This window comes from Carettochelys insculpta, chromosome 4 (genome assembly GCF_033958435.1).
Source record: "Carettochelys insculpta isolate YL-2023 chromosome 4, ASM3395843v1, whole genome shotgun sequence".
NCBI classification, from domain to species: domain Eukaryota; kingdom Metazoa; phylum Chordata; order Testudines; family Carettochelyidae; genus Carettochelys; species Carettochelys insculpta.
The window spans coordinates 92,004,217-92,025,886 of NC_134140.1; positions in this window are offsets into that span (position 1 = coordinate 92,004,217).

Below are 21,670 nucleotides of genomic sequence, written 5' to 3' on the forward strand. Positions count from 1 at the left end.
CACTGAAGCCCCATACTTCCTACTTTTCCCCTACCCTCCCAGCATTTTTGTAGTTCCGCAAATCCTCTGATGGTACTTGGTCCTGTCATAAGTGCAGGGGATTGGATTTGACTGGGCTGATCAGGAAATGGTCACATAGGACTGATTTCTTGCACTGAAAGACAAGATATTCTAAGTCTATATCTAACCTGAGAATATCTGTCTAATTCATTTTCTGAGAAGAACTAGATAAATTGTTTGCTTACCTACTATTTTCTCTAACTGCCACAGATGGCTCCAAAGAGACTGTATTCCTTTACCGTCCAAAAAGATCTAGAGGCTGTCATTTTTGGAGTTTACCACCTCTCATGATAAGTTTATGTAGAGCACAGACAGACATGTTCTTTCCCCTTGAAGTATATCACATAAGAGGTATAGCTGTTAGACACAGGAAGGTCTAAAAACGAGGGAGGACATGTGAATTTGTAGGCATGCGGGTGACAAGTTCAGAAACTGGCACACAAGTTCTCAAATGCACAACGGTAAGAAGAGCTAAGTGGTCCCTAATTGTCTGTGGTATGATAGGAAAAATTATTTTTCAAGGCATCCTGTTCCTGATGTTTTGTTTTGACTTTTCAGGACCAGGAAAGATGTCAGAAGATGGGGTAAGGGCAGAAAATATTAAGTTGAGTTTTGAAGGAAGCTCCAAGTTAGATGCTGGTGCTAATGTTGCAATAATACCCAGAAGCTACAAACGGCATTGAGGACTTTCTGTGGGAGGTAGTGTATGATGAGTTGCAAGTAATTTTGGTTAGGTCTAATTTGAATCTGGTTAACCTGTTGCAACATCTGAGACATACATTAGGATTAGCAGGACCACTGTTGAATTTTCTTGCCAGAACTTGTTGTTAAGATAGAAATGAATTTTAGACTTAATGAAAGGTGAGTTTCTTCCAGAACAAGCGCCTTCTGGCCTTTTCTTACTACATCATGCCAAATAACACTGGGACTCTTAGTAACTGGCTGTCTTTTGATGCTTCTGCCTTATCTTCAACTCCCAGCCCAGATACAAGGCAGCAACATAGCAAGAAAGGCCACCTTAAAGGCAGACTGCCAAAAAAAGCATGGTTTATGCACTGCTATAAATATACACTGTTCTAAATGTTTATTGTTTATGGGTTTTATTATTATTTCTGTGAAAACAATAGCATAGCTACCAACAACAAAAATAATCCCAGGAGTAGACAATGAGTTACTTTATGACAAACTACAGACCGAAAAGCATAACGGAACAATAGACACCTGTTAACTTATTAACATTTGTCTGATATAATTCTTAATCCTATCATAAATTTCATATTTATCCATATATAGATAAATCAAAGTAATGCTTTAGATGCTTCCAAATTGGTTTATTACCGTTGTGGAGCCTGTCTTCACCAAAGTAAGAGCATGTGACTAGACAAGCTTAGGTCTTGGTAAAGCCTGGTGCAATATGTGTAGGCAGATAAGGCCTAAAGCAGGTGTACAGAAATGTGGCTTCCTGTTTTTAGTGTGTTCAGGCCAAGTGTGACCACAAGCAGTGCAAAACAACATGCTGTGCTGGAAATTTCCAGTCAGATGTTCAAAAGTTCACCAGCCATAAAACCATTAACCATTAAAAAAAAAAAAGTAAACAACTGATGAAGGCAGCGTAATTAAGGTAGCAAAATTTAGTTTAGGAAATAAGAAATTAGAAGAACTGTATACAATGTGCAATCAATCATACCCATAAACAACAAAGTGGAGTTACAAATATAGGCAGAAGTGAGGTGATCATTGGGAGCGTGTGAGTAAGGTGCCCCCACATACCTTGCTCACAGCAACAACTCAAAGGAGTTGAACTTCTCAGACTCGCAGATACACTGTGGCCACCTCAACATGTGGGGAAAAATAGATGTCATGGCCTCCTATCTGACATTCTTCTCTGTAATGGGTGAACTGCATAGCGTTCATGCACAGGTAAATTGTTAGAATTGATTATAAGGCTTTTAATAAAATAGTAGTTGCAAATAGCCCTGGGGTTTTCTAGATCCTTTTGGACCCACCAGCACAAACATATGACAATTACTTAATAAAATTTGCACATACAGGACTCTTAAAACCAAAGGGATAACAAATACTATAATTTAATTAAAATATTGACACTTAAAAGTATAACTGGTCAGATGAGAACAAACATTATAAAACTGATTTTGTTTTACATGTGAAATGTATCTGTCACTGCCTGGTTTAAAAAACGTAATTTGGATTTTTGAAGCCCTATATGCATCCAAAGTACATTTAAAAAGCTCATCTCTGTATGGTCTGCAGATACAGTTTTGTGATGGTGATGCATTTTTAATGGATGGTGTCCTATCAAGACTGGGAAAAGAGCACGGGGGAACAAGCAATTTAATTTTGCAACAAAGTTGTTATTATACATAAAGAAAAATAGAGGGGAGGATATGATTTGTCCAGAGTTACCTATTATGTACGTATATATAGCAAATATTTTAGAATCTACACAGATTACTTTTTAAAGTCTACAAAAAAAATTGTATGGTAGTGATGTATATCTCAGCTGAGAAAAGTCTTTCATATTTGTTAAACCATCCTAAAAATGACACCAAAATTTAAAGTGGAAGCAGAAATCAATCACTTTTATGCATTTTTAACATGGAAAATAACTAGTAAGGAAACGGAAGTAGACACTTAGACCTATTGGCCAAGTTGCCTGTGCTCACTACTACCTTCTGCCCTCCCTCGTATCACTGCTTTAGACTGAAGTAAATTGCAAATGTAAATAAAAACTATTTGCAATTCCAAAATAAAAATACAGTTTTAAATATGGAAACTTGATATGATTTTTCAAGAAACGTTTTTCTTGTAAGAACTAAAATATCCTTTAAAAGGATGTAGGCATGGGGATGAGTTCATAAATCATCTGAATTGTCCAAGCTGTGATTATAAAACCCATACTACGTAGGTGGGCTCTAACAGTGATTTACACCATGAAACTTACTCTATCTTCCTCTCACTTTATATTCTAGTTGTTTTTAATATATATAAAGTAATATGTGTATGTGTGTATATATATATATATGTAGTGTATTTAGTGTGTGTGTGTGTGTGTGTGTATGCACAGCACAAGAAACAGTTTGCCGTGGCTTCTTATTTACACAGAAGAATAAATGCAGTTTTAGTAACACTGAAAATCTTTTAATACTTCTGCTTAAGCTCTGTCTATGCTAGGGAAAAAAATTGATTTCAGGTATGTGAGTCTAGCTATGGAATTTGCATAGCTAGAATCAATGTATTGGAATTAACTTATTTCCCTAGTAAAAATCTAGCCTCTATAGCCTATAAATCTCTACACTATAGGCAATAGCATGGAGTATGGGGTCAGTGTCAATCTTCTGGTAAGTATAGACAAGCTCTTAGAGAATAAATGGATGGATGGTGGCTGATGTTGAAGCAAAAAGTACCTTTTCCTCCTAAAATGTGCCTATTTTTGTTTAAGTAATGTAGTTTGTTTCTAAACATCACACTAAGCTGAGGTTCAAGCCCAAGTCCTCTTTCCATCCTCTCATAAATGAGTCTGACTTGGCTCAGCAAGCAGGACCTAGGACCTTTCTAGTGGATGGATCAGAGCCCAAGTGTTCAGCGCTCTGTCATTTTGTAGAACATATGCAGCTCAAGCTGCAGATCTGTTTCAGAAGGTTTGCATAGTACAGTCTGGATGTGCTAATACAGATAAGCACAACAATCATAAGCTGCAATTTGCAATGCAGTGTCCGAGCTCAAGCATAGACTTGGACATACTGAGTCCACAAGCCATGATCCCACAAATGTAGGTTTACAATACTCAGACCACTATTTTGTTTTTATCATACATGCTGTAACATGTACAGGTACAGAGGGACAGACTGGGGCGAACAAAGAAGAAAATGGCATTTTGCATATGTGTCTTCATGGTTTTCTCAATTTACATTCAGCTTGGAGGTCTTTTCAAATAACCTTTTTCCCCCAAAATGCTTTATGGCTGTAAATAATCTCTATTTATTGTACATGGCCAAAATCCTGACATCTTCCAACCCTTCCATGAAGAAGGAAGAGAGCAGAAAGTCAAGTACTCAGTACTACAGATGTATACAAGTAAAGGAGATTTTAAAAGGGTTAAAAGGAACAGCTACGTACACACCATTTTTAATGAAAATAGTGTAAAACAAAAGCTAACATGCTAAATCTAAATGCAATTGGGGTGTGTGTGTGTGTGTGTGTGTGTGTGTGTGTATGTATAATTGCATAAGGTATTATTTTTGAATCCTAGATACTTTATTTGTAACAAGATTTTGTAAATATACAACCTAAAGATTATATTACATTCTAGAACAGCTAGACTCTTGATAGAATAATTAAATTATAGACTGTCTTTGTTGGTGTAGGAGAACTTCATTTTCAATAAAGAAAACTACATCTTTTATGTGGTCTGCTCATCACTAGTCACCAAATTTCTTTTAGAGTACTGTTTAATCATCCTAGAGATCAAAATGATCAGCAATGTAGAATAGCTTCTCTCCCAGCAGAGCAGGAGACTGCTGCTAAAGGCAATAAAAAAAAGACTGAACTGTCATAGGGGGAATCAGAATACTAAGATTAGAAATGATATGTAGGAGTGCTAGAAAATCACAGATGCTTTTACAAAAAAAAGGGGAGGAGGGGAGCTGCAGTCATTTCTAAATCTTCTCAAACTGGCAATCCAGGCCTGATGTACTCTGCCTCTATACTTAATATTCTACCCCTGTATGCAGATATAGTCAATATAATTTATTAGTCATCAGTGTTAATTTGTGCGTATCTTATTTTTATATACAAAATTGGCCTGTGGAAACTGGGCGACTCATAATGCCGTTGGCTACCTGATTTCAGGAGTCAAGAAATGCATTCATGGTGGTCCTCATGAATGACTAAAGGTTAGACTCTTGAGCCCATTAATTTATAGCCATGGATTCCCTGCATTTAGTGAAGGAGAACTAAATCAACTCAGTGCTTGTAGATGTGTGGTGCTGCTATATATAGTTTGTTGATGGATGCTTCTTGTGTAGACGTAGACACACAAAGAATGCTAAGGTATTTATTCCTCCCTCCAGTCTTGACTGGTAAAGATAAATTTTAACCAGATACCCTAACTTAATACAACCAACATTAACAAGAGGGAAGGAAATGAAAATGAAATTAAGAAGGGACAGGATAACGAGCATTTAGGTAAGGTTTGATTTATTCAAGTCAGCAAATCCTTTAGGAAACTATCTCTACTTAAGGAACCAGTTGAAGTAATCTCAGAACTGTTACAAATTTATGCTTGAAAACTCATACAGGTAGGTGAGGTTCCAGAGAACTTGAGAAGGGCAAAGTACCTCTCTCTGACAGGGGGAATAAAGGAGATCTGAGGAATTATAGACCACATAGCCTGACTCTGATCTTTGGAAAGATACTGAACAAATTATAAAAATATTAATTTTCAAGCACTTGGAGATTGATAAGTGATTTAAAAATAATAGGCACCATGCAATTGTCAAGAAAATGTCCTGCTGAAGCAACCTAGTTTCCTTCCCTGACTAGTTTGGTGCCCTCAGGTAGCGAGGAAGCTGTATATACTGTTTTTTAGTAAGATTTTCACTCTGTTCTGCATGGTGGTATTTTAAGCAAACAGGGGCAATGTGTTGAGATATTAATATTAGGTGCCTGTCTTTAAAACTGCTTGCAATTCCATAGACAAAAAGTAGATTCCAATGATTCCCTGTCAGCCTAGGGGACTTTGCTGTGTCCAGTACTATTCAGTATTTTCATTACCTGCTTGAATAATGGATTGAAAGTAGGTTTTTAAAAATTTCAGATGGTATCAAGCTGGGGACAGTTACAACTAATTTGGCATCAAGGTTAGAATGACAAATTGGACATTCAAAAAACATGGTGGAATTCAATAAAGACAAGTGCAAAGTATTACATTTGGAAGAAAAATAAATTCACATCTGTAAAATGAGAAAAAATGGTTAGGCAGCAACACTGGTGAAAAGAATCTGGAGGTTATAATAGATTGAATGAGTCAACAATGGGAGGCAGTTGTGAAGAAAGCTAATAGCATTCTGCATAATCAAATTAATCTTGCATGTAAAAGAGGATGATGATCTCCCCTGCCTTTGGAAAGGATGATGTGGTTACAGCATGATATTGAGAACTGGAAGATCTGTGTTTTATTGTGGCTCTACCACAGATTGCTGTACAACCTTAGGCAAATCACTTCTGTCTCAATCTAAAAGCCACTGAATTCAATGGAACTACTCAAACCATTAATTCTTCATGCAATAACCTCATCCATAATATAGGCTAATATGCATTGGCTCAATGCATATTATATAGTAAGCTGTATTATATAATATAGGCTCATTCAGCATTGTGGTGTGATCAGATTCATGAGTGTTTACGTGGAAAGTTTAATGTGATGATAATACCTAGCTCTTAAATAGTAAAATGCGCTAAATCTATGGATTTCAATGGAAAATTCATATGGATCATTTTTAAACTGTTCCATTAACAATAACAGAATTTCACACACACAAACGTGCCACTGACCTCTTCCCAAGGCTCAATGCAAATTTTGAATGTTTGTATTGCTGTTAGCTTGTTATGTGGTGCACCTTCTCTGTTGCGTATTAGAATTAATATAAATTTTAAAAGAAATCCAGAAGATAACACACAGTATTTGTGTAAATTACATTTTCGCACAGATTTTTTTTGCTGAGACTGTACACCAAAGCTCAGGTGTGTGAAAGAAATATGCTTTTCAGTTTTGATAGTCTCTTTTCTTAGCACCTTTTATGAACTGATGCCCATCTTTAACAAATTATTCACTCAGGAATAATCAAGACCATTGCAAGTGCTAAAGTTTACCTAAACCACTTTCTGCTTCCCTTAGTTTTTTTTTTGCTTTGCTTGTTGCCTTAGAACACAATTTTCACTTCACTGTAGTAAGTGTGCCTTGATTAATATTGTGTGCTATATTTCATATGCAGATTTCAAATTGATCTTTAAAATGTGCATTATAATGCTGATGCTTGGGGCGTCTTTAAAAATAGCAGCTGATAAAGTAGTATCATACAAGGAGGCCATGTCTACACCAGCACAAATCTTTGAAATGGGCATGCAAATGGCCATTTTCAAGATTACTAATGAGGCGCTGAAATGCATATTCAGTGCCTCATTAGCATGCCGCCGGCCACGGCGCATCAAAATTGCCCCTTTTCGCTGTTGCGCAGCTTATCCAGACGGGTCCTTTTCAAAAAGACACCGGGAACTTTGAAATCCCCTTATTCCCATGTGCTGCTTTTCTTCTGTTTGCCATGAGAATGCACCACAAGAAAAGAATTCCCTTTGGTGGTGGCATGCAAGACTTTTGTTGCATGCTTGGTTCACTGGGAAACTAGTGTTTAATTCTCCCTGGCTACGTCTACACGAGCACAAATCTTCAAAATGGCCATTTTGAAGATTCCTAATGACGCAATGAAATGCATATTCATTAGCACTTCATTATCATGCTGATAGGAAGACGGGGATTTTGAAGTTCGCAAGGTCCTTTCAAAAAGGACCACTGTCTGTATGAGCCACGTGGCAGTGAAAAATGGCTATTTCAAAGAGCCATGGCTGGCGGCATGCTAATGGAGTGCTGAATGTGCATTTCAGCACCTCATTACCAAACTTCAAAAGGGCCATTTCGAAGATTTGTGCTAGTGTAGATATGGCCACCTAGTACAGTACAGCTTTTCCATAAAATGTCAATAACGGTCTAAAGTTACCTGTGCAGAGGTGCAGATATGGGCAAAGAAAGGGGTTAGGAAGGCTAAAGATGCTGATAGGAAAAGGGGATTTTGAAGTTCCTGGGGTCCTTTTGAAAAGGACCCCTGTCTGGATGAGCTGCGTGGCAACAAAAAGCAGGAATTTCAAAGAGCTGAAGCTGGCAGCATGCTAATGAGGCGGTGAATATGAATTTCAGCGCCTCATTAGTAATCTGCAAAATGGCCATGCAAATGGCCATTTCAAAGACCTGTGCAAGTGTAGATGTAGCTGGAGAGAATTCAACACTAGTTTCACAGTGATGCAAGCATGCAACACAAGTCTTGCATGCCATCACCAAAGGAAATTCTTTTCTTGTGGTGCCTTCTCATAGCAAACAGAAGAAAATTTGTTTGACAAGGATTCCAAAGGTCATATTTAGTCTTCCTAACACCTTCCTTTGCACCTCTGGACAGATAACATTAGATGGTTATTGACGTTTTATGGAAAAGCTCTGCAGCATCTTTGTGATGCTTTTTTTATGCATTACCGCATGAGGAGTGCCTTTTCTGAACTAATTTTTCTCTGAGAAAAGAATGTGTGGCAAAGACTGGAAGTCAACTAAGGTGTTTTCTGGATAAACTGAGAAGGAATAAATAGATGGACTATAGAGTTTGAAAAATAATTAGGAGAAAGAACACGAGCAATGTTGTTGACCTCTATGGTGACTGACTGGTATAAGCAAAATCCCTCAGCTTCAGTATGAAGATGTTTTAAACTTAGCTTGTTGGCTGTAAGTCTGCTTCTCAATGTGTCAGTGGGTCTGAGTGACAGGGAACATCTCTGATACTTGTGTGTGAATATTTCTTATGATTATCAAATAGGACTTTACCTAATCAAGTGTGATAGTTGAGTCCAAATGTGGTCTGTAAGAAAAATATACACCCCACACTCACGGGCTTCAAAATGCAGTGTGATTAAAATGTGTAAACATTTAGGTAAAAGCTTATCCCTTGTTTTGTAGGCTGGTTTTGTTTCCATATTATAAACAGGATTTTAATTTACAGAATACTATTTATGCTTTATGGTACAGGTTTTTCATATTTAATGCACTCATATCAAAATTTTTCAGTAATGAAAACAAGGCAATAAAAATGACAGTAAATCATTCCAAAATAAAATTGCTTTCAAACTAATTGAATGAATCAAAAGCAATGCATTAATAAATACTATGCGACAGTTCATTTATATGGATTTTATATATATTCAGGTAAGGACAAATAAGGTTTGATTCTGAAATGTGATAAAAGTGCTGCTCTAAATATTGAGTCACTTTATCCACAACAAAACAGTGTTTGATTATTAAAATATGGGTTGCAAGCTGAGTAGCACTTATTTCATTTACGTCTCATATCAGGGTAATACAATAAGGTTTGGTAATGACATTTTCTTGAAAACTTTAAGCTCCTTTTGGTGCGTTATCTCTTTTTGTAAAAGGAAGTGCAAATAATTATTTTGTATATAACTAAGCCAGTGCAATTTCCTATTTTCTTTGAGGTTTGGAGTAAATAGCTGAGGTAACTGAACCATTAAGGAATCAGTGTTCTCAAATGCAAGTTTTTCATAACAAGTGTATACACTGGTATATGAGGCTGCTGTTTTCTGCTCTCTCTCTCTCTCTCTCTCTCTCTCTCTATATATATATATATATATATATATATATATTATTTTTCAAATTAGCTCTGTCCTACAAGTGCATATGATACTGATCCATATGCAATTAAAGCATTGGTAGGCAGATCTAATAGCAGAACATGTGTCCAGTTCATCAGATAAGTTTGCCTGTGTGAAATGATTTACTAACACTTTACAATCATACCTTAATAATCAGGGAATGGCAACCCCCAACATGCATGCCACACTTGGCATGTGAGATGCTTTTCAGTGGCATGCAGCAGGAGCTCAGCCCAGCCCCTCCTCCCCACATGCAGCAGGGGGAGAAGATAGGGATGGGTGATCCCTATCCACAGACCAGCCAGCAGAGGGGGATACACACCCCATCTGTACTGTTCCCCCCTCACTTCAGGTGAGGTGGCCACAAATCACAGTAGCGATTCTTCAGGGGCTGACCCACACTTTTGCACGAAGGCCAAGCTCATGTATAGTTCATTGTCTCTGGCTGATGGGCTTCTTTCATTGTTGTACCTGAAGCGGTGGTGGTAGAAGTGAGCCAAAGCGACAAATATTAAAGTACAGACATCCAGGGCAATATTCCTAACTTAATCTATAAACAAACACAGGTATACAAATGGAATAATAGTATTGTGTAAATTAGAAACTTTCCATGATAAGTTACATGAGCCATGTTGTATCTAATGAAGTATCTGTATCTGGTGAAACAGGTCTTTGCTCACAAAAGTTCATGCTCCATAATATCTCTTAGTCTATAAGGTGCCACAGGACTTCTTGCTGATTTTGTATCTAACATACCTGACTTATGACATATTCATAGCATAAGTGGATTTTCAGAAAACATACGGAATTCCCTGTCACACCTCTCCTCACAGCCAGAGGGTTGGTGATGGACAGGAGAATCAGACCAAAGCAGAAGCAGTATGCCTCAAGCTCCCAAGTGTTACCAAATTCTGTAATACTATGTTTTCTGTTCCCAGGTTGCCTGAAAACATTTTGGTGTGTAGTCTTTGTAATGTAATGCACATAACAATATAGTTTGTAGTGTAGCTTCCTGGACACTTGACCATCAATGCCATAAGGCTGTGCCTCAGTTTACCCTTCCACACAACAATCTATATTGGGTATGCCCTCTCTGCTGTACCCAGCTCTAAGCTTGTTTACAGGTGCTAGGTGAGAAGCAGTGTTCTTATAGGACTTTCTTGTCCCCATTCCTAGTATGTACAAAAGTTTTCTAAAAATATGTTATACATTTTCAAAGGATTCACCATTAGTATTAACTTCTTTCTTTCAGCCAGGAGATGGTCTAATATGAGACGTTACATTACCAGGCATTTCATGACGTACTTCCAAGCATGACTTTCATGCCACTCCTTCTGTTCTGTCAGTCAAGTTTGTTCAGAATTTGTTGCACTATCAAACACATTTATGTACCAAAGCACGTGTTTAGATACAGGTTTGCCTTTTCCTTTAGTAAAGGTTCTTAGTTCATGTGTGTATTGGGCTTTGAAGAGAATAAGACTTCCTATAGAGCTGCACTTCCACTCTAGGTCTAAACCTATGTAACAAAATTAACCTTAGAAGACCCCTTTGTAATTCCTGCTCCTTGTTTTGGGACTTTCTGCACCACATCCCATGAGTGATTCATTAGCATTATCGCAGCTGCTCAAATTCTCTGTAGGATTTTTATTTTCCTGTCCTAAAGAGGCAGGGTTAATTTTTACAAATACACCAAGACAGACATTTTGGAAATATGGGTCTGAGATGGTGGACTTTCTGTTGTCCCTTCCCTACTCCAGGAGATCAGTTATGTGACTGTTCTCGGAGATCTATTGGGTAATATATCATTCAGGAAATTTAAGTCTTGTTTAAATATATGGTATCTTTTTATTTCTTTATTTTGTACTATGATCTGAGGGTTTAAAGAAGAAAATCCACAGCTTTACCCAGTACTGTTGAGGAAGCTAGCCTTTTTTAAAATATAAGATAAAAGGCAATTAAAACTCACCATTTGTTCTGTTATCCAAGTGCACAGCAATGGATTTTCAACCATTTCAAAGCAAATGAAGCTATTGGATAACTATGTTGTCCAATGCTTATTCATTTTTGCAGCAGAGAGAGAGGCAAAAAATAAAAATTCCTGCTTCTCTTGTTGCCCAGGGTAGGATGTCCAAGGCCTGTCTCCCATTCAGTTTTGGGAAGAGGCCATTCCGCCTTACTTCCTATACAGGCAGGCTACAGTTACACTACAGCGCTCTGTCGACAGAAGTTACTGTTGGAAGAGATTTCCTCGTAAAAATTCTGTCAACAGAGTGCAGCCACACACAAAAGCAATTGGAAGAGTGTTCTGCTTTGTTGACACAGTGGCTGGGCTGCCTGGCTGCTTGCTCGACAAAGCAGGCTCCCAGAAGCACAGCAGACAGGATTGCCCATTGTCCTGCATGCCCCCTCTGTTGAGAGAAGCTCCCCCCCCCAGCCCCCAACAAAGCTTCTGTGCAGTCTTTTTGTTGACAGAATCTGTCGACTACAGCATTATGCCTCATGGCTGAGACACAGAATGCTGCTGGGGAAAGTGCTGAATTTTGTTGACACTGTCAACAAAACACATTTTGTGTGGTGGATGTTCCACCCGTTTAGTTGAAAATATGGGGGTTTTGTCAGCAATGTTTCGTAGTCTTAAAAGGAATTAGCACCCTTTGCAGTCTGAAGCTCTGACCTAGTGGGCAGGATAGACTGAGAACCAGTCTTTTAGCAGCTTTTTAAGGAGCCACTTTCAGCTCTGAGTGCTGCTACCACTGACTTCTCTTGTGGCTTTGGAGGCTGCTGCTGTTTAAAGAAAAAACTAAATTCAGTTGCCTGCCATTAAACCAACTGAGTTTAGTGGGTTTTTTTTGTTTTAATTAGCACTGAGCAGTTAGCTGTGGCAGGGAGCCTTGCGGAAAAAAAAGCCACAGGAGGGCAGGGAGCCGCCTATGTTGCACATGAGGGAACCACTAAGCCCTTGGGAGAGCTGTGGAGAGGGGCGGCCTGCCCCTGCCAGAGCTGTACAACTGCACCAAGGAAGAGGAGAAGGAGGTGGTGGGGAGCAGTGGGGGGGAGGCGGTGGCCACAGAGGAGCAGTGCACACTGAGGCGACTTGATCCTAGGGATGGAGGAGGGTGGAGGCTGGGGCAGAGGCAGGTTAATCCTGGGGATGGGGGTGCAATTTGGAGCTGAGATGGGGGTAATTTAACTTTTTAACAGGTACAAATCATTGTGTGATTGCTGTTCTTAAAATAGGAGTTATTTATTAAAGACTGTCTCATATTCACATGCATTGTGGCTCTTGGAGTATTGATTTTGTAACTGAATTTGAAAAAAAAATAGCTTTTCTTGGCCGTGTCTACGCTAGCCAAAAACTTTGAAATTGCCATGCAAATGGCCATTTCGAAGTTTACTATGGAAGCGCTGAAATACATATTCAGTGTCTCATTAGCATGCGGGAGGCCGTGGCACTTCAAAATTGACGCAGCTCGTCCAGATGGGGCTCCTTTTTGAAAGGACCCTGGCTACTTCGAAGTCCCCTTCTTCCTATGAGCAGATGGGAATAAGGGGACTTCAAAGTAGCCGGGGTCCTTTAGAAAAGGAGCCCTGTCTGGATGAGTCGTGCGGCAGTGAGCTGCGTCAATTTCGAAGTGCCGCGTTTGCCCACTTGCTAATGAGGTGCTGAATATGTATTTCAGCGCTTATTAGTAAACTTTGAAATGCCCATTTGCATGGCAATTTCGAAGTTTTTAGCTAGTGTAGACACGGCCCACATGACTGATGGGTTCTCCATCTCCCACCTCTTGGCCAAAAGCAGGTAGGTGAACACCTGGCAAACCTTCATCCACCAGGTCCCATCCAAAGGCCCTACCTGTGGGGGATGGCCCCATCACTGGATCAGCAGACATCCTTTTAATACACTGACTAACTTATTGGCAATGTACCTTGGCTACTGTCTTATTTCCCTGGTGATGTCCTACTACCCACTTCTAAGGGTCCCTCTGTCTTTTGGGGTTACTTGGTCTTCACAGAGTACACAGTCAACAACAGTACCAGTAATTTCTCCAGGTGCTTGTCAGTCTGCAGACCTAATAATGTCTCTGAGCCTGTAGCATAGTAGTACTCAGTTTTTAGCACATAGCTCAGTAGCAGGCAGGCTTTCTTCCCCAAGCTTCTCATAGTTTAGCTTTAAATTTTGTGGCTGACCTCTATGCTCTTGGTAGGGGAGGGAATGGCTGGTTTAGCTCCAGCCACCAGGAGAAGTGGTGTAGCATCTTTCTGTGATTCTCTGAGGCAGACTTTGAAATGTTGGCGTGAGTGCTGGTAGCTATGTGCATGCCAGAACTTGGAAGTCTGGCATTTTGAAGGTGCTGCTGGGGAGAATTAGCCTAATGAAGTGCTGCATATTCACTTCAGCACTTCATTAGTCAACTCCCATCACCCTGATTAACATGTTCCCTTCCAAATTGGGGGCACGTGTAGGCGAGCCCTTTGTCTTGTGCCACACCTTTGAAAGGATTTGGTAGGTAATATTTAAACCTTTGTTTTGCTTGGTAGGTCTCTTTGAAAAACTGCTCCTACCCACTAGTCTACTTTTTGAGTTTTCCCACTGACTTGTTACAGTAGTAGGCAGGTGATTTCATTTCCTTTCCACAGTTGTGGTCCTGTAAAAGCTGAACTATACATATTATTGATAAAGGGGAAAATATTAGTCATATTTTGGTGCTGCCTTTCAGGAAGATGAGCAATCAAATTGCTCAAAAGACAGAGGAAGCAAGCACCCCTGCTCTTTATAGAACATCTGAACCAAACTAGAGTTGGTCAGGAAACTTCTGCTAAAAGATTTCTGCTGGAAAATAGCTTCTTTCAAAATCCAAATTGTTCATTAATACGATTTGAAGTAGTCATATTTTTTTTTAATTTTTCTCCATTGAGAAAAATGATAATAAATTTATTTTCTCCTGGCTTGTCATGAATTGGATTATTTTGTTCTACCGAATAGGCTCAGAATAGTTTATTTTAAATCTTTTCACAGAAATATAAAACTGAATATTCCTACCAGCACATTGCCTTATGCACATATAATTTGGGCCCCCATTCTCTCTGAGGGAGTGGACCCTCTAAAAGACTGCATCTCCCATTTGAATGCAAATTTTCCTCTGAGCAAGCTCCATTGTGTATCATGGGAGTCACATGACTCTGGGGTGTCATAGGTTGGGTGCTCTGGCCAGGGAACTAGGCCTGTAAGGGAAATTTGAATATAAGTTCCAAAGTACAATTCCCATGAGTCAATTAACCACAATCAGAAAATACAGTTTAATGTTATACTACCTTGAAAAGAAACATTTCAGTTTGGAATTTGTAAAACTATTTCATTTTGAGAAAGAATGTTGGAATAAAATAATTTAATGCTCCTCCCCCCTTCATCATTTTTTCTTCAGAATTGAAAGTTTTGGAAAAATTCTACTGATTTAGAATGAAAACCAATGTTGAAATGCAACAATATCCCGAGTGACTGAAATTTTGAATTTTGCTCATTTCTAACCAAACATAAATTTCCTGCTGCTTGATGTTTGCTATGTATTGTACCGGGGGTTTACAAGTCACACCTATGCCACTTGAGTACTTGATCTCTGAAGCCTGATGTGCCTTCATATCTGTTTTGCTTTCTCTATGTACTGCTCCCTAGTATGGTGAGTAAAGTAGATCAGATTGGCATTTTATGATATTACACAAGAATATATGTAGAAAGCATAATGATGTGAGAAGTGCTATATCTTTAAGGATTTCATATCCTGAAAGGGCTTCCAGAATCTTGAACAACAGTTATGTGAATGGAAGTACAATACTTTCAATATCTGATTTTGGCCCACAATATATTCAGTTTTAATATTCTTTCACCTAAATGTGACCTTGCACAAAAACCTAGCCAAGGGCAAATTTTAGGGCGGATTACCCACAGATGAATCTTGGGATGATTTAAAAGGTTTTATTATGCTCTACTTGCATTATTAGCTAGCAGCCAGTTCTAATGTGAATATTCTCTTGCAACATGCAAGGAACATAAGTTTGTACATAAGGGAATAAACAAGGTCGTCTTATGTCTCCAGATCTGAAAAGGGACCCATATTTCCTGCCCCGTATCTAGAAATCCACTTAACTTTTTGAATACAACTGGAGTAAATTGAAATACTGAAATCAGAAATAAGATGCAGGGTGCCAAAAGGTGCCATATGTTTCAATTATTTTTTAATAAGTAACACTTAAACCCATTACAAAGGATGTTACAATCCATTTTCTGTGGCCACTTGGACAATATCTGCTCGCTGATGAGTCAAGGTCCCAGCAAAGTGCTTCCATAAATCTGTCTCTCAGTAAAATCAATGTTCTTAAAATTGTTTTGAAGAAATATATTTATTAGCCTTGTATAAACTAGCTGGCTCCATCACTACTATTAATGCACTTCTACAGAAGTATGGAGATGTATATGGTTGGATAAATTCATATATAATATTTTAAAAAAATTGTTAGTGACAATATGGTATACAAAATCATTTGTCATTAATTATTAATTGAGGAATGCATAAAATTTAAAACAAAAAAAGCAGTAAAGTAGCACTTTACAGACAAACAAAATAGCTTATTAGGTGAGCTTTTGTGGACAGACCCACTTCTTCAGACCATAGCCATACCAGAACAGACTCAATATTTAAAGCATAGAGAAACAAAAATAGTAATCAAGGTTGACAAATCAGAAAAAAAATTATCAAGGTGAGCAAATCAGAGAGCAGAGGGGCTGGGGCGGGAGTCAAGAATTAGATGAAGCCAAGTGTGCAAAAGAGCCCCTATAGTGTCCCAGAAAATTTGCATCCCAGTTCAAACCATGTGTTAATGTGTCGAATTTGAATATGGAAGAGAGTTCAGCAGTTTGTCTATCCAAAGCAGATTGAAAAATCTTCAGGAAGATGCAAACTCTTAAATCATTAACACAATGGCCCACTCCATTAAAACATAGACTAACAGGTTTGTGGATGAGGAGCATTTTGATGTCTGTTTGGTGCCCATTACCTCTTTGTCTGAGAGAGTTTAAAGTCTGTCCAATATACAAAACATCTGGGCATTGTTGGCACCTGATTTCATATATGATGTTAGCTGAGGAAAATGAGAATTTGCCCGTGATTCTCTGACTAACCTGGTTAGGTCCAGTGATGGTATCACCAGAATAGAAATGAGGACAAAGTTGGCAGCAGGCCTTGTTGCAAGGAAAAGTCCCACTACTGGTGTTCCTGTGGTACAGACTGTGGCTGTTGGTGAGAATCCTCAAAAGTTTGGGAGATAGTCTGTAGGAGAGAACAGGCCTGTCACCTATGGCCTTCTGGAGTTTGGCATCCTGATTAAGGATAGGTTGTAGGTCTTCAATAATGTGCTGCAGTGGTTTGAGTTGGGGGCTATAGGTAATGACCAGTGGTGTTCTGTTCTTGGCTTTTTTGGGCCTATCTTGGAGTAGCTGGTCTCTGGTTATTTATCTGGCCCTGTTGATTTGTGTTTTTATTTCTCCTGGTGGGTAATTCAGGTTTATGAATCTTTGGTAAAGATCTTGTAGTTTTTGGTCTCTGTCAATAGGATCAGACGAAATGTGATTGCACCTAAGGGCTTGACTGTAAACAATGGATCTAGTTATGTGTGCAGGATGGAAGTTAGAAGCATGTAGGTAAGTATAGCGATCAGTGGGTTTCTGGTAGAATGTGGTACCGATTAGACCATACTTGATTTGTACTGTAGTGTCCAGGAAATGTATACCTTGTGTGGAGTAATAAAGGCATAAGTTGATAGTGGGGTACAGATTGTTAAAGTTCCTGTGGAATACTTCTAGAGACTCTATACCATGGGTCCAAACCATAAAGATGTCATCAATGTAGCTTAAGCAGAGGAGGGGTAATAGGGGATGAGAGCTGAGGAATTGTTCCAGATCTGCCATAAATATATTAGAATATTGTGGGGCCATGTGGGTGCCCATAGCAGTTCCACTAATCTGGAGGTATAAATTGTCCCCAAATCAGAAATAATTGTGTGTGAGAACAAACTTACAGAGGTCAGACACCAGATTGGCTGTGGTGACATCAGGGATGGTATTCCTGATCGCTTGTAATCCATCTAGAAGTTCTTAATGGTTCCCAATCCTGCTGGAAAAGTATAACAAGTGGGGTTCCACAGGGGGTCTGAGTTAGGACTGGTTCTGTTGAATATCTTCATCAATGATTTAGATATTGGCATAGAAAGTACACTTATTAAATTTGCAGATGATACCAAGCTGGGAGGGGTTGCAATTGCTTTGGAGGATAGGGTCATAATTCAAAATGATCTGGATAAATTGGAGAAATGGATTGAGGTTAACAGGATGAAGTTTAATAAGGACAAATCCACTTGGGAAGGAACAATCAGTGTCACACATACAGAATGGGAAGAGACTGTCTAGGAATGACTACAGCAGAAAGGGATTTATGGGGTTATAGTGGACCACAAGCTAAATATGAGTCAACAGTGTGATGCTGTTGCAAAAAAAGCAAACGTGATTCTGGGATGCATTATCAGGTGTGTTTTGAACAATACACAATTAGTCATTCTTCCACTCTGCAATGGTTAGGCCTCCGCTGGAGTACTGTGTCCAGTTCTGGGCACTGCAGTTCAAGAAAGATGTGGAGAAATTAGAGAGGGTCCAGAAAAGAGCGACAAGAATGATTAAAGGTCTCAAGAATGTGACCTATGAAGAAAGGTTGAAAGAATTGGGCTTGTTTAGTTTGGAAAAGAGAAGATTGAGGGGAGACATGATAGCAGTTTTCAGGTATCTAAAAGGGTGTCATAAGGAGGAGGGAGAAAACTTGTTCTTTTTGGCCTCTGAGGATAGAACAAGAGGCAATGGACTTAAACTGCAGCAAGGGAGGTTTAGGTTGGACATTAGGAAAAAGTTCCTAACTGTCAGGGTGGTCAAAGAGTGGAATAAATTGCCAAAGGAGGTTGTGGAATCTGCTTCGCTGGAGATATTTAAGAACAGGTTAGATAGATGTCTATCAGGGATGGTTTAGACAGTACTTGGTCCTGCCATTGGGGCAGGGGGCTGGACTCGATGGCCTCTTGAGGTCCCTTCCAGTCCTAGTATTCTATGATCTTCGTGTGGAATATTAGTGTACAGAGCCTCTACATCCATGGTGGCAAGGATGGTGTTGTCAGAACTTTTCCAATGTTCACTCTGCTTTGGAAAGTGAGACTGCTGAACTCTTTCATATTCAAATTCGACACATTAACACATGGTTTGAACTGGGATGCAAATTTTCTGGGACACTATAAGGGCTCTTTTGCATACTTGGCTTCATCTAATTCTTGACACACACCCCCACTGCCCCTCTGCTCTCTGATTTGCTCACCTTGATAATTTTTTCCGATTTGTGAACTTTCATTACTGTTTTTGGTTCTCTATACCTTAAATATTGAGTCTGTTCTGGTATGGCTATGGTCTGAAGAAGTGGGTCTGTCCACAAAAGCTCACCTAATCAATTAGTTTGTTAGCCTTTAAAGTGCTACTTTACTGCTTTTTTGTTTTGATAGTATATAGACTAGTATGGCTTTCTCTCTGTATAAAATTTAGTTTAACAATTGTAGTTGTATTAGACATTTTTAGTAAGAATTAGCTAATGTGTTGCTAATTGTTTGAAATGTCTATGGCAAGGCTCAAAGTAAACTGAAATACTCTTTCCTAGTTTTAGATAACATATTTGTCATGATTATGAGGTTTATCCAGCAGTCTGGGAGTAAAAGGGTTAACCTCCTTAGCCAGGTGGAGTTGACCAATAGGAATGTAGATAAGAATTGAATTTTTTGGCTCCTCCCTTTTTCTGTCCTCTGTTGTTTCTTCTTTCCAGCCATGAGGAAGACAGACACAGAATATCGCCCTCCAATCTTCTGTAAGTAGGGTAAAGTTTAGGTAAGTCCATTAGGCTTTGTTTTATGGTTTGGGAGGTGGGAACTGATGTCTGTGCACTTTTTAGAAATGTTCTTTTACTCTCCTTGTAACTAAGTTCTAGGCCCATAGTGGAGACTCCCCATGTGTTTTACTTTGACTCTTCCATCTAGTCATGAGGCTTGCAATATGAATATTGTTGTAATAATAAAAGTTCTCTCTCCTTCTTTTTATTAACCTGGTATTGGTTAATGTTTGTGTCCTGGTTTTTTTACTTTTGAAGCTGAGATTTCCCAAGAAGTCTCTCCCTGGTTTCTTTATTATTACTTGGGTGGTGGCAGTGAATTTTATCACCAAAATCTAAGGTTTTCAGGATTTTGGGGGGAAGTTTATACCAAAACCTGGCAGATAAGGTTTTGGAGGTACTTCTGCTGGCCCCCACTTCTGCATTTGTCTTGCTAGAGTGGGGAAGGAGCCATGACAGTATTTCATAATAAATCTAATTAATTGAGAGACAAAAGCACCTCCTTCACATCCAAATCAACTCTCCTAAAATGTTCATCTAACCTATATATTCAACCTATAACATTATATACTACTTCCTTAAGATGCATTGCCAACTTCTATCTGGGCCAAGCTTTGGCTGTTAACCTTATTAAAATGAAAACTAATCCTGTATGATCTGCATTTTGTGGTAATAACCATATTGTTTGATTTGAGTAACTCCATTTTGTGTGTCCTCCAGCTCTGCATATTTAAACACTGCATATTTAAATTTATTTTCAAATTCTATTGCCTGAGATTTGCCTGTGAATTTGCCTGAAAATCATATTTAGCATCAAAATATTATTTTCTTAGCTAAGAAATAAGTGGTAATAACAATCCAGCTTTTGTGTAAATTTACAGTGCTTTGGATTGTTGTCCTAACCAAGTTGTCTAATTTCATCCTATTTTTTAGTTCAGGATGTTTTTTAATATTTTGTGGAATTAGCATTGCAATATATATACCTCATTGAATTTGTAAACTCATCCCTAGCACAATGGGTTCCCAACTCGTAGGCAAAAACTCATAAGAGGGACACTAAATCTCATTAAAATACACGTAAAGTCTCTGATTGGTTCCTAGAGCTCAGCAAAGGAGTGGCAGCATGTGGCACTGTTTTTGAAAGGTGAGTGAACCTTAGGTTTGGGGGTTGGAAAAGGTTAAAGGCTGGGGGCAGTTTGGGGCCATGAGTGGGAGGGAGGGTTAAAACCTGATGGCTGGTTGGGTCTGTGGGGTGGGTGGGTGTTGCAAGCTACTGAAGATATGTTGTGTGGTCCGGAGGTGGTGAGGGTCAGGCTGCGGCAGGTTAGGTCTACCGGGCTGGTGGGGAGGAAAGGCAGGGGTTAGACTGCTGCAGGGCCGGCAGAGGGGGTAAGACTGCTGCGGGGCCAGTCTGTGGGCCAGCACGGGGGTTAAGGCTGCCACAGGTTGGGGCTGTACAGCCGGCATGGGGGTTAAGTCTGCCACAGGTTGGGGCCGCGGGGCTAGCAGGAGGTCAGGCTGCTGCGGTTTGGGGCTGTGGGGCTGGCAGAGGGGTCAGAGTTGGGCAGGTTGGAGCCGTGGGGAGGGGATTAGCCTCGTATTGGTGGGGGGTGTTCACTCGTAGAGTGAACTAATGTAAGTAAATGTGTCCCTCATTTAATGTGTCCCTCGTTTGTAAAGTACTCATTTAATGAGGGATGAGTGTACTTGCTTATCTGCTTAGCTTTAGTTGTTAAATTATGTTATCTATACTTAGTTAAAAGTTACACTCGATTAAATAACTTGATGCTATTGGCATAATAAGCAACTAACAAAGTACCATTCTATGTATTGTTTATAGGTTTTGCATTTATACTCAAATTTGTGACACTAGTCCATTTAAGATAGATAACTGATCTTGTTTTAATTTCCTTATTATTTTCAAGTTTCATATTTAGCTAATAACCTGTTTTAAGAGTTGCTACATTTAATCACTTATATCTCGGGTATCTGTTTTGATTATTTGTGTTTTATCATGTTTGATTTTGCTATCATTTTCATTGTTTCAGGTTATTTTGAGGCATCATTTAGTGTATAAGAAAATAATTGTGTACATTGGCTGTGTCTACACATTCCACTTCTTTCAGAAGTGGCATGGTAATGAG